Source organism: Tauraco erythrolophus, chromosome 10, assembly GCF_009769465.1.
Source record: "Tauraco erythrolophus isolate bTauEry1 chromosome 10, bTauEry1.pri, whole genome shotgun sequence".
In the NCBI taxonomy this organism is placed as follows: domain Eukaryota; kingdom Metazoa; phylum Chordata; class Aves; order Musophagiformes; family Musophagidae; genus Tauraco; species Tauraco erythrolophus.
In genome coordinates this window covers 16592874-16605033 of record NC_141474.1, presented here as the reverse complement: position 1 = coordinate 16605033, position 12160 = coordinate 16592874, and the positions used below count along the sequence as shown (strand labels likewise).

The following is a 12160-nucleotide window of genomic DNA, read 5'->3' as shown; positions in this document are numbered from 1 at the left end:
ACACTCCGGTATCAACTATATCAGAAAAAAATCTGAAGTCTTCTCTGACTGCTTACTATAAAAATAATTTCAGATTTCTACCTGTATAAAAAGAGAATGCTCATTTTCAGAAGTAGTAAATCTGAAGTTTCTATAACTCCTGTAAAATGGCAAAGCTTGTTTCCCATTTGGCAGATAGTATGCAGGGATGCAAGAGGCGTAAGACAGTAAAGATGTCCCGTTAGCCACATCTTTTGGTTTAAAGGAGCTGGAGTATCCACAGACAACTCCTTGTAGTACAGGCATGTCCTGGTTTCGGCTGGGACAGTTAGTTCTTATTAGCAGCTAGAGGAGCTCTGTGTTTCGGTTTTAGTCTGGGATTCGTTATGAGAAGAATGTTGATAGTGGACTGATGTTTATAGTTGGTGCTGAGACCTCAAGGACTTTTCAGTTTCTTGTGTTTAGGCAGTGAGCAGGAGCATGGCAGGCTGAGGGGGAGCACAGCCAGGACAAAGGGTCCACAACTCCCCTTAGGACTTGAACTTAGATTAGGATTGAGGGCTAAATCAGCCAATAGAGTATTCTATATCATGCAGCATCATGCCCAGAATATAGATGAAAGGTGACCGGAAATAAGTGCTTTTGCTCTTCTGCGTGCTCTCTCATTCTCTTTTTGGGCCTCTCGCTCATCTGGCATTGCCGTGTTGGGACTTACCTGTTTTGGGACTGTTTGCCATGACAGGCGTTGGTCACTCAGTGGTGAGCAATTACACTGTGCATCACTTGTCTGTATATATTATTAAAAATGATAATCATTATACATATATATTCATTTTTAATAATAGTAGTAGTAGTTGTTGTTATTATTATTATTAAATGGTTCTTATCTCAACCCATGGGTCTCCTTCTCTTTCCCCCTTTAATTCTCTTCCCGATCCCCGGGGATGGGGGAGGGTGAGCGAGCAGCTGTGTGGTGTTTAGTTGCCGGCCAGGCTAAACCACCACAAGGCGCTGTGTCTTCTTCCCTGTCTACGGTGTGTGGGTGAACCACGAGCTGCCGAGCATCTTCTCTGCACAGCTGTGCCTGTGCAGGGTCAGGTGCTCAGTCACACTCCCTTCACACTTCCCAAGTGAGAGTACAGAGTGAGAAAGATGAAGAATGTCAGCATAGTGTTAGAAGACTATGGGTACTGACTGAAGAGTTAGTAAATTTCATAGAAATATTATGGAGCTAAAATTCTGCAGAACACCGAGCTGGATATCACTCTCACTTTGCCTACAAGAAAATGTGAATGGCTTGCCAAGCCATGCTGCAAGGCCAACACAAACAGGGTTAGAATTTGAGAATTCTTGGCACCCAGTCCATTACCTCATATTGCACACTGACTTTAACTACAAAAGTCGAATTCATAAATTGCGATACAGTTCCACTAAGTGAATATTCATGTACAATTTACAAATAAACCTTTAAAATACAATCACATTTGCCAGATCTAACAATCCACAGAGAGAGAATTATGCTGAAAATTTCCGGTACAGTAAAATCAATATATATTTGAAACAGATCTAGTAAAAACTTGTTAAGGGAGAGAGAAGAGCATATATATAATTCTGGGCTAGATTCCAAGCCTGTGTAATATTGTAATTAAAAGACTGACAAAAGAACACGATTTTAAATAGTATTGTTTCTGCAATTACATCACAGCATTCACATGTTATGCTGAGTCAGTCACTCATATTCATAACTGATTGAAAAGCAAAATTTAATCAAGAATAAAAGCTTTTCATCCTTTCAGAACATGCTTGGCAAGCTCCTTCAGAAATGGCACTCACTACACACAACCAACAACACTTACTACCTACCAAGTGATGATCTGAACAGTTGATAGGACACTCTGACCCCACAAGAACTTTTAGCTGTCACGAAAAATAGTCCGCATAGTTCTAGTGCCACATTCTGAGAAATCTAAGAAGAGCAATCAACCCCACAATATTAAAGTATCCCTCATGGAAGAGACCAGAGTCTGCAGCCATTTCTCTTCCTATGCCTATTCAGAGACGGTCCCAATCAATGCAGATCAAAAGCACTTTTCCATGAAAGAAAGGTATTGACAACACTTAAAGCCTGGATTTATTAACCAGGGACACCTCCAAAGGAAAGGCTGGCAAATATCACCTATGTTTTTTCTGTTAAAGTGAGCATCGTGCCAACGCTGTCCATTATAGAAAGTGAGGCACCCCGGGCCAAGTTATACTCTTACTAACATTGACACAGCCTCGAAGTAATTCCACTGTCTTGGTTTTGTTAGTTCGGATTCAGAATGATTCAAATGAAAGAAGTTAACCCCGTGTTTTTACTTACAAAACACTCCTGTTATCTGCACCGAATCAGATGACTGCACTGCGCCACTGCTTAAACACTGCACCTGTTTGATACGTGCACATCTTTTCCAGAGCACATGGGTGAGGACAGAAAGCAAACACTGCATTAAATAGTGCGAGAGAAGTTAAGGATTTTTTTTAGATTGTTTCAGATTAATTGTCTTCCAATCATATATTCAATTCTTGCTTTAATCTGCATACTTGATGATGAGCAAAATTTATACATTAATAATCCCAAAGTACTATATCTTAGCATGTATGCTAGAGAAACATGTCCCATTCCACTCTATTATCTCTGAAGTCATGAGAACAAATCTGCACCCTTGCTGTTGGTTTTCTCCTATTTGTTTTCCAAGTAAACTCTGGCAGAGGCACCATAATCTTTATCAGTGTCTCAAGTTTATCTGGACAATAAATACAATATAACTGCTTCATTCTTACAAAACGAAGAACCAAGTAACTGAGCTGAGGAACTAAAGGAATAAAAAGGCAACAAGAGAACTCGGTCACCCGATAGCATTGAGTAAACCTGTACAAAGCAGAAGGGAAACTTGTTGAAAAGCAGCTAAGCTATTTGGATGGATTCTATTCGATATCTTTTGCCATTCAAGTTTGATATACCGAAAATGACAAACAAAATAAGGTACATAATAATAAGGCATTTTCAGAGGAAGTTTCATCTCAAAATCTTAAAGTTACCTTGCAGATGACTAACTTGCACAACACCACATTGAATAAGAAACCATCTACTGTCTGTGCTTTACAGAAGGGAAAATGGAGTAGATTGTCTACAGTCACACAGCATGCTAGTTGCATGGCCAGGATAAGAATCCAGAAGTTCAGGATTAAATCACTAGACCACAGATACATACTTTTCATCAATGGCATAGGAGGAGCTGAGCTATAGCGTAATCTGAAAAGCTTTAAAAGAACAACTCGACTGTGTAAATATTTGTTGGCTTGATGTTAATTTAAAAAAATAAAAGCCCAATGGTTACACCTAGATTTCAAAATGTCAGCAAGAACAAAACTTTGCACCACCAACTTTGCCTTTGATAATTATTAACTGAAGGATGTAGTCTTTAAGACTGCTTTGGCACTTAAGGTAAACTGATCTGTATTCCCCATAAATGTGAGGATTAACTTGAGACAAAAACAGGTGTTGCTTATCACTTTGTTCACTCTGAAAATTCTAAGTAACATAAAAAGACACTGGATAAAATTTCATAATACCAAAGAGACAACCTTAAGATAAAGAAAAGCAAATGCTTACAGAAAAATAAGGTGAAGGAAATAATGTGTCTAGGATTTCATTAAAAAAAAAAAAAGGAACTAAACAAAACAGAATGGAGAGCTGCAACACAAACAGAAATCCCAACACTGGAGGCCAAAGATCAAATTTAATTATAGTTAGAAAAACTCATTCAAAATGCATCACAGACAAGTACTTTGCACAGAATACAACTTGAGGAAAGTACACAAAAGGACATTGAGAAGACCTGCATGAGAAAGTTTCAGAAATGAGAAACTTGGGCTTACTACCAATCCTGTGATGTTAATAAAGAGCGAAAGAACTCCGTCTTTTCAGAATATCATAGACAGGTTCTCTTTTGGTAACAGAAATGCACAAAAAGTTATGCTTCTGAAATGCAGTGGAATACAAGATGAGTGGAATGTACAAATGTAAAGCACCCCTGAAAAATGCGAGTAGCTAATTCTCACTGTGCTAAGATATAGAACACGGACAGAAAATTTTAAAGTAGAAAAGGCCAATCAGCCAAGCAAGAGATAATTCTGCAAAGCAAATTGCCACTGGAAAACAAGCACAAAATTATGAAACCTACTCACAAAATGTGATTCTAAGAATAACAAAAAAGGGAGCTTTTTAAGAATAGCTTTATATAGTGAAAGGGAGGCATCACTTTCAATATTTTTGAAGGATGTTTGACACATGCATTTCTGAAACAAAATTTGTTATGCTCTCATGAAAAAACAGATCCAATTAACAACAGAAAAACATTGAAATTGTCTTGAAACAGGCTCCCATCTCTCTGGAAGTCAGACGTACTCCACTTTTGGCAAGAGCACCAGCCGGGACTTCTCCAAATGTCCTGTCACAGTGCTCAGAGAGATTCCACATGACTCTGCATAGGTTTGGCACTAATAGGGAGCACTCTTGAAGTAAGTGTTTGTCAAGCATTTGCCACTTCAATACTCCAGGAAAAAAAAAAAAAAAAAAAATTGTATGTGTGAGCAATGAAACTGATTTCTGGAAATGTTGAGAATCTCCTGCAAGATGCTAATGCTCCATCTACTTTCAGTGAAAACAGTCAATAGCAATATCACAGAGGCATCAGCGGGAATTACGGATGAGAAGCACCTTGTAGTCATGATTTTCATCCTTGTGTGATATGAAGAAAGCACTCTTGACCATGACTGCACTAATCTGCACTTATCAAAAATGTTCCTTTAATCATCAGTCTGTACCACTGCAGAAGCAGGAAAAACACTGGGGAAAAAACCCTCACAAAAACAAAGTCACTGTAAACACCTGGTTTTACGTAGTTTACTTTCTGAATAAAATATAACAATAAATATAGAAATAAAATAATAATAACATAGAAATAAAGAATAAACAACAAAGAATTAGTAGCAAATGTGTGGTACATAAACACAATTACATAATAAAACTGTAAATATGAATGATGAAAATATAATTTGCATTTATTCCAAAGGAAGATATTAGAAGGAATCTGAGCAAATATAATGAATCCCAAGTGACAGCATTCTAACCAGTTCCTAGGCTCATCACCAATTGCATGCTCACAGACAACAATGCCTAAGATCCATGAACTGTATACCAGGTATTTAAAATTACTGTTAAAAAATTACTTATGTGACATGAGGAAAGGCTTCAAACTTTTCCATCAAAAGACTGTATTCATCTGTCAGCTAGCTCTGCAGCAGCTGATCTGTTAATAGAGCTACACAGCATTAACATTGCCTGTAGAGTTAACATTGTTCTTCCTTGTAGGAGGGATTTGGCATGATTGCTCATGTCCCTCCAACTCCTCAAGACACTGCTCTTGGGAATTACTCCTACCTACTCAAATACAGTTGAGAGGAACAAACATATATTAGTCCAACAACAGCCATAAATAAGATCATTGGAAGAGGTTCTTAACAGCATTTTTCCTGCTGGCAGGCTGACAAAGAAAGAGGGGTAATTCTCCAATGCCCTGATAGTCACATGGAGATTATAGCCCCCACTGAGGAAAACGCAGAGATGCAAAAGCATCTACAACATGAAGTGTTTGTTTTCATGATAAGTAAATAAATAAATAAATAAATAAATAAATAAAATTGCAAATTACCAAAATAAACCCTTCCTGAAAGAGTTCTTTTCAGTATCCTCAAGCCCTGTGCATCCCAGCATTTTTCCTGCCAGTTCAAAGAGTGCTTTCTCTTGCTGCATGACACAGATGAATCATTATAGCAGTAGGGTTGTAATAATCCCCACTTCAAGGGAGAGAAAGAAAAGAACTCAAAATGTACAGATTGTGTAAGAGTCTCATTTAGATACTCTATACATGACAGTCTCTTTCTCTGTAGCCTTCTATGACCTCTTGCTCTCAACAAGTATATTTTCTATAAAGGTTCTTAGAGAAAGACGATGGTACTCCCAACAAACAACTGTAGAAGCTCTGTAAATTTGGAAATTGACTTTCTATTAAATTCACTGAAGCTCAAACCTTACTGAAATTAATTTGATATACAGCACAGTGCCTTTTTTTCATAATGACAGTAGTTAATGCTGAAACCCAAGTTGTAAAAAGTCTCTCAAAGAACACTTCAATTTTGTAATGCGTTTCTAGATTTTGTTTTTAATCAATGGAAGAGTCCTATAGGATGGTGCTATTTCTGGCCTGCCATTGATGCACTTGCTGTCTTGTGTCCAGGTATTCCTACCTCAGTTTCTCTTCATATTTAAAATTACCAAAATGGCACCTAGCTGAGTTTAGAGAAAATTTTCTAAGTGCCAGTAACTAAAACCAGCAAAACTGTACTCCAAGAAACTTCTCGTCCCTGAAACAGCCCACAAAGTTGAAGAGGAGCTAAGATGAAGTGGACTTCAGCTGTCCCCAGAAGAGAGAAAGTCCAAAGGACTGATGCATGTTCAAGTGACAGCAAAGGTTAATCTGATCTGTTGTTTTTGCCCGAGATACCAAATGTTTTAGTTCATGAAGCGAGAGCTGTTCTGTTTCTCATGCAGCAGCTCCACCTGCTGTCCAAAGGAAAGGAGGGCTTTGCATTGGAACTACATTTACAGAATAAAAAAGAAAACTGACTTGAATAATTTGAAAGATCTCTGGAAAAATTTCTAAACACTTCTTCAGTCAGTCCTCCTGCATAAACGGAACCAACAGCCAGTCTTTACCTGCCTGTGTAAACCAGCTAACCAAAATGACAATATGAGAGGCGATAACAATCATACAAGTGTCAGGATTCTTCACTCATACACATTCAGAACGAGCCTTCTCACAGCCAACTCCGATTCTTCACTACCCACACTCATTTACTGCTGTGCTGTCCAAAGGTACCATGTTACCACATCACATTGGTGAGGTACTGACACTCACTCCACCCCACCATAAATGTATTCACAAACTACAAGAAGTTTATGGTGATTCTTAGTTACTTACAAGTAGTTTATTCGAGTTGTACAAACATAAATTTAAGATTATTCTGAAGATCAACTGAATTCTTTAAATCAAAAGTTCTGTTTCTTTTACGTAGTGCAGGGCCTGAGCTGCTACAACCTGAGGACTCGAATTAAACTTCCCATACTTTGCACTCCTTTACCAGGAGCACTACGAAGAATTCTGTCCACAACAGAACAGTTGTGGCAAGACCACACAGACCCAGTGCTTGTAAATTCAATCAGACCTACTCTGAATCCCGTATAACTTAGTGATTCTCAGTCTGCGTTTACAACTGCTCTGGCTCCACAAGAGTTTGTCAGCTGGCGGGGTGTACCTCCAACACGGTAGTTGCTGTAACTACTGAACCCTTCCAGTAACCCCCAGTTTCTGCGCAGCACTGCAGGAACTATTTACTAATTAGCCAGTTCATGAGCTTTAGCTCACTGCTGGCTTCATGGGAATCACAGGGTGTACTACCAGTGTGCCTTCATTACCTCAGTCACCTTGGTTATTCATTACACTCAGTATCTCAGCCCTTGATGCAACGGCCAGTGGACTGTGGATCCTCATTAGCTTACTTTACATCGATTTGATTAGCTTCCTGGCTCCTCAGACGTTATGGTCTGCTCTGGCCCCGGCTCAGTCTCCGGAGCCCTCCATCGCAACCTGGTGCCTGGCAGGCCCGCACCCCCTCCCCGAGCCCGGCAGGGGCTGCCGCAGGAAAGCCGAGCCGGCGAGTCACCCCAGCCGCAGAAAGCCACAGCCTTCGCCTGGGCTTAGAATTCAGTTTTTGGAATTCTTTGGGTTAAAGAAAGAGTAACCTCATACTCCTGTCTTTTGAGGTTTTAATATGCCTACTCTTGATTTGAAAAAATAACACCAAAGACTTGTTTCAGACCATAATTACAACTTTTAAGGGAAAATCTTGTTTACTAAATCCACTGGAGCATTTACTGTGATTTTAGAACAGATATAGTTCAGTCACTGCTCCCTTTAATGGATTTAGTAATAGGCATTCACAGTATTTGGAAAAATGATCCGAGTATATTGTAATGTTTTCACCCATATTGAACATATTGTCAAGTAACAGACTATTGTTTCCCTAATTTATTTTCTTTTTTTGTTCTTTCCATTTATAAGAGTTTTTTTTAATGTCTCCAAAATATTCTCAGTCACTAATTTCCAGGTGTGATTCCCACATCCTATTTCTCTACCTGTCAACACAGTAAGTTGCTGCAGTGTCTAGCAGAGATTGCACGGACACGTTTTTACTGGTCACCTACGTCTTGTCTTTCAGAGTACCATACAGTATTTTTTTTTTTGTCTCATGCAGCACTGGAAAGCCAGCAAACTGCTGCAGTGTATGGAATGCCCAGTAAACATAACCATAGTTTTCTGGTTTCCTTTTAATTCAGATGTTACTGTTTGTGTTTGTTTGTTTTGTTTTGTTTTTTTTTTAAAAAAAAAAAACGTGTTTAGACTGTCCCTAAAAACCTACAATGCTGAAAACCACCAATGTTAAAATAACTTGGTTCCAAATAACTTCATAACTGACCCAGTGTAGTTTCTATATCCTTGGTGGTATGACTGAAAGGTGGGGTGTTTTTTTGTTTGCAATGTTCAGGTTTACTCCAGAATAGAGCACTATTAAAAGCACACTATAAATAATTGCAACATGAGAAATGCTCATATTCGTCAAAGCAAAATAATTTGATCTAATTCATCAATGTATCACCTTCATCTGTGTAAAAAGATCCAATCCTGTAAAGACTTCCTTATGCAAATTTATAGACGTTTGGAGGAACAGTTCCCTAATACAAGGCAATTGAGGAACATAATTATATTACCCTAAACATAAAGATTAATATTGAAAACGCCCAAGGGGGATGACACAAATATTTTATATCGATTACTGACGAGCGTAAAAAGCCAGTCTCTCGGAAGGAAAAACAACGTAACCCTCTGGCAGCGCTTAACAGTGACCTGTGGGCACCACCCGGGACCCGGGTGCGGGCTGCGCTCAAGCGGCACGTAGGGGCTGCCTGGAGACTCGGTTTGTAAGAGTAAGCCCTTTCATACTTGTTGAAAAACAAAAAAAAAAAAAAAAAAAAAGGAAAAAGAAAAATGGTGAAGCATTCGCCGCTAACGCGTGAAGCAGACGAGGCCGCGAGGCCAGCCGGGGAGCGTCGCGCGCAGGCTCTATGGACGGTGTGCAACGAATCCAACAGGTGGCTCCGTGGCGCAATGGATAGCGCATTGGACTTCTAGAGGGTGAAGGGATTCAAAGGTTCCGGGTTCGAGTCCCGGCGGAGTCGGGTCTTCCATTTTGCTTTTTTTTTTTTAATACCCCCCCCCCGCCCTCCCTTTTTTGCTGAAATCTTTTTACCCCGTTCTCCCGCCCCTTACCTCACCGCCGAAGCAATCGGGTCGACGGACTTAGCGCTTCCCGGCAGCCGGCTCCCCTCAGCGACGCTCTCCGGGCCCGCCTCCCGGCGAGCCTGCCTGAGAGGGGGAAAGATGGGAGAGGGCGGAGACGACGGCGCCAGGCTCCGCTGAGCGTGGCAGCGAAGCCGCCATCTCCGCTCGGGTCTCCGCTACGGCCCAGCGTCACCGCCAGGCAGAGAGGCGGAGGGCCGAGGACGGACGCCGCGGCGAGTGCCGTTTGCCGCCAAGCCCGCGGGAGAAGCGCTCTCCTCCTCCCCGTCCCGTCCTCTCCCCTCAGGCAGCCACCGCCGTGGGCGCGCGGCGGCCCTCCGGCGCGGGCCGGGCCGGGCCGGGCGCGGCGGGCGGCAGCCGGCGCGCGGGCAGGGGGCGGCCGCCCCCCCCGCAGGCAGCGAGTGTTCAAGAACGCGCCCGAAGGAAACGCCACCGAGCAAAGCCCCGCGACGGCAACAACTCGGCGGGGCTGGCGGCCCCTGCGAAGCAGCCTGCTTGGGCCGTCGGGCCCATCGGGCCGCCTTCGGAACGTAACTGTACCTGAAAACAAGAGACCGTCCTGGCAGCGCCCCAGCGATGGTGCGTGCTGCATTTCGGGCTGAAGCTATTTTCAACCAACAGAACAAGCCCACAAAATGCAGCAAAGCCGAAGCATTTAAGACTTGAATTAATGCCATCTTCTCTTCCCGACTTACACACACCTACAGAAACAAGATAAAGAGCCATTTTAAAAACAGCAATCAAAAAAAATTCGGTGGCAAACCACAGAACAGCAGCACTAAACAAACCTTGCTGTTGCTCAGGACTGAATAAATTATAAATTAATCTGATTCATGATTTTATTAAATTTATGTTTTTTCTGAGAAATTATTTTTAATCCTGCATGTCTGACTACAGCCTCTTTTTCAAACTCAATGTTTCTTTAAAAGCAGTAAAGGAAAAATTCACACAATTGAACTGAAACACTCCATCAGGAACATTAACTATCACTGTTTCGCAGTGCAGTAACCCACTCAAGAATGCTATATTGCTTTAAAATATATATATATCCCTTTACAGAAACATCAAACTTCCTCAGAATTTTCAGATAAATAGCAAAACCAAAACTTCTCCACATTAACCCCATAAAAAGCAACTAAATCAAATGACAGAAGACAAAATGTTCCTTCTTGTCAATCACTTCCAGCAATGCATTTCAGTCCAAATACTCTTTCCCTTCCTACTTTTTGTATTTGAGGATAGCTTGATAAAATTTGCTCAGTTCCAAGGCAAAAAAATTTGAAGGCAGAGGCTTTTACATATATGTTTGCATGTTGCAAGCAATATTTACATCATCGATACTCTAAAAATGCACAAGTTAAATTCAGGGTTACAGTCTAAAAAAAAAAAAAGAGAAAACGGGAGGTTCAAGGAGCAGGACATTTCCTAAACGTAAGCACAGAGACAACTCTCCTGCGATACTGGCTACGTAACAGATTCTAATGCGAACCTGAGCAGAAAAGGACACAATTTCACAAAATACTTCTACGAAGAGAGTTTTGATGAAAACACTGCACAGACAACATACTTAATTTCAGAATGCATTAGGAGAATCAGAAGAAAAAAAATCAAGAATTAAACCAAGCAATATAAATTGGTCAGATGCTGCTTGTTATAAATTTATAGAGTAATTAAAAAAATAAATCAATATGAAGACAATGAGGCAATCTAATAATAATAATCATTATATCTGACTGGAAATTAAGTTTTTTTTCCATGGGAAGAGTCAAGCACTGGAGCTCTGGGAGATGCGCAGTCTCCATCCTTGTAGATTTTCTAGACCTGACTGTATAAAGCCCTGAGCAACCTGGTCTAATCCTGCTTTCAGCAGGAGGCTGGCCAAGACAAGCTCTCATGATCCCTTCCAACCTGCATTATGGCAGGACTCCCAAGTCTCACCAGGACTTCCCTAGGTAGGCTACTGTGGTAAAGACAGGACTTTTTAAAAATTAAGAGATCAAAAATGGTTTTAACATATGGAAAATAGCAATGGTAAGAAGACACCTTCAGTTTTAAGGAGACTAAGTTGATTGCAGAGATTAAAGACCCCCAAAGAATGAAAAGGAAGAAGTGCAAACAATGAGGGCATGACAGAGAAAAGTGAGTATTTTACTTCTGTTCCTAAACTAACCATGCCTAGTAGTGCCACCACCCCAGGAACACCTCAGCTGCTATTAGCCTAATCTCATTTGATTGCAACATCTAGGAGGTGGACTGTGAACTCACTGGGCTGTACAGCCTTTAGATAGTCTCTGCCCCAAGGGCAAGAAGAAAAAGGAATACTGGCAAAACCAAGGGGAGCATAAGGAAACAGGAGAAAAGAATTGTTACTGTCACCACAAAACGTTCCAGTGAAATCTAAACCAGTAATAGGTGCATATATGAAAAACCCCAACATGGTACCTACTGCCCTTTAATCTCAGGGAACTTTCTTGTTAATAAAGATTTATGTCAATAAAGGCAGAACTGAAACAAGTATTTCTGACAGCCATTAAAATATTACTTGCAATTTATAAGCAAAGTTTCTCAAACGATGCTGGTATTTCACAAACAATTTTTTGATTTATTTATTTTCAGAGAAATCGGATAAGCTTATGCAATCACATGGTGCACTCTGTTTC

The 12160-nt window shown here is 40.6% G+C and overlaps 1 non-coding gene across 1 annotated transcript; it reads left to right on the top strand.

The window, feature by feature from the left end:
* The first annotated feature begins 9294 nt into the window (after positions 1-9294).
* Positions 9295-9379, top strand: TRNAR-UCU (transfer RNA arginine (anticodon UCU)). The gene is given in 2 exon segments: positions 9295-9331; positions 9344-9379. It is a non-coding gene; the product is annotated as a tRNA-Arg (tRNA).
* Positions 9380-12160: the final 2781 nt, after the last annotated feature.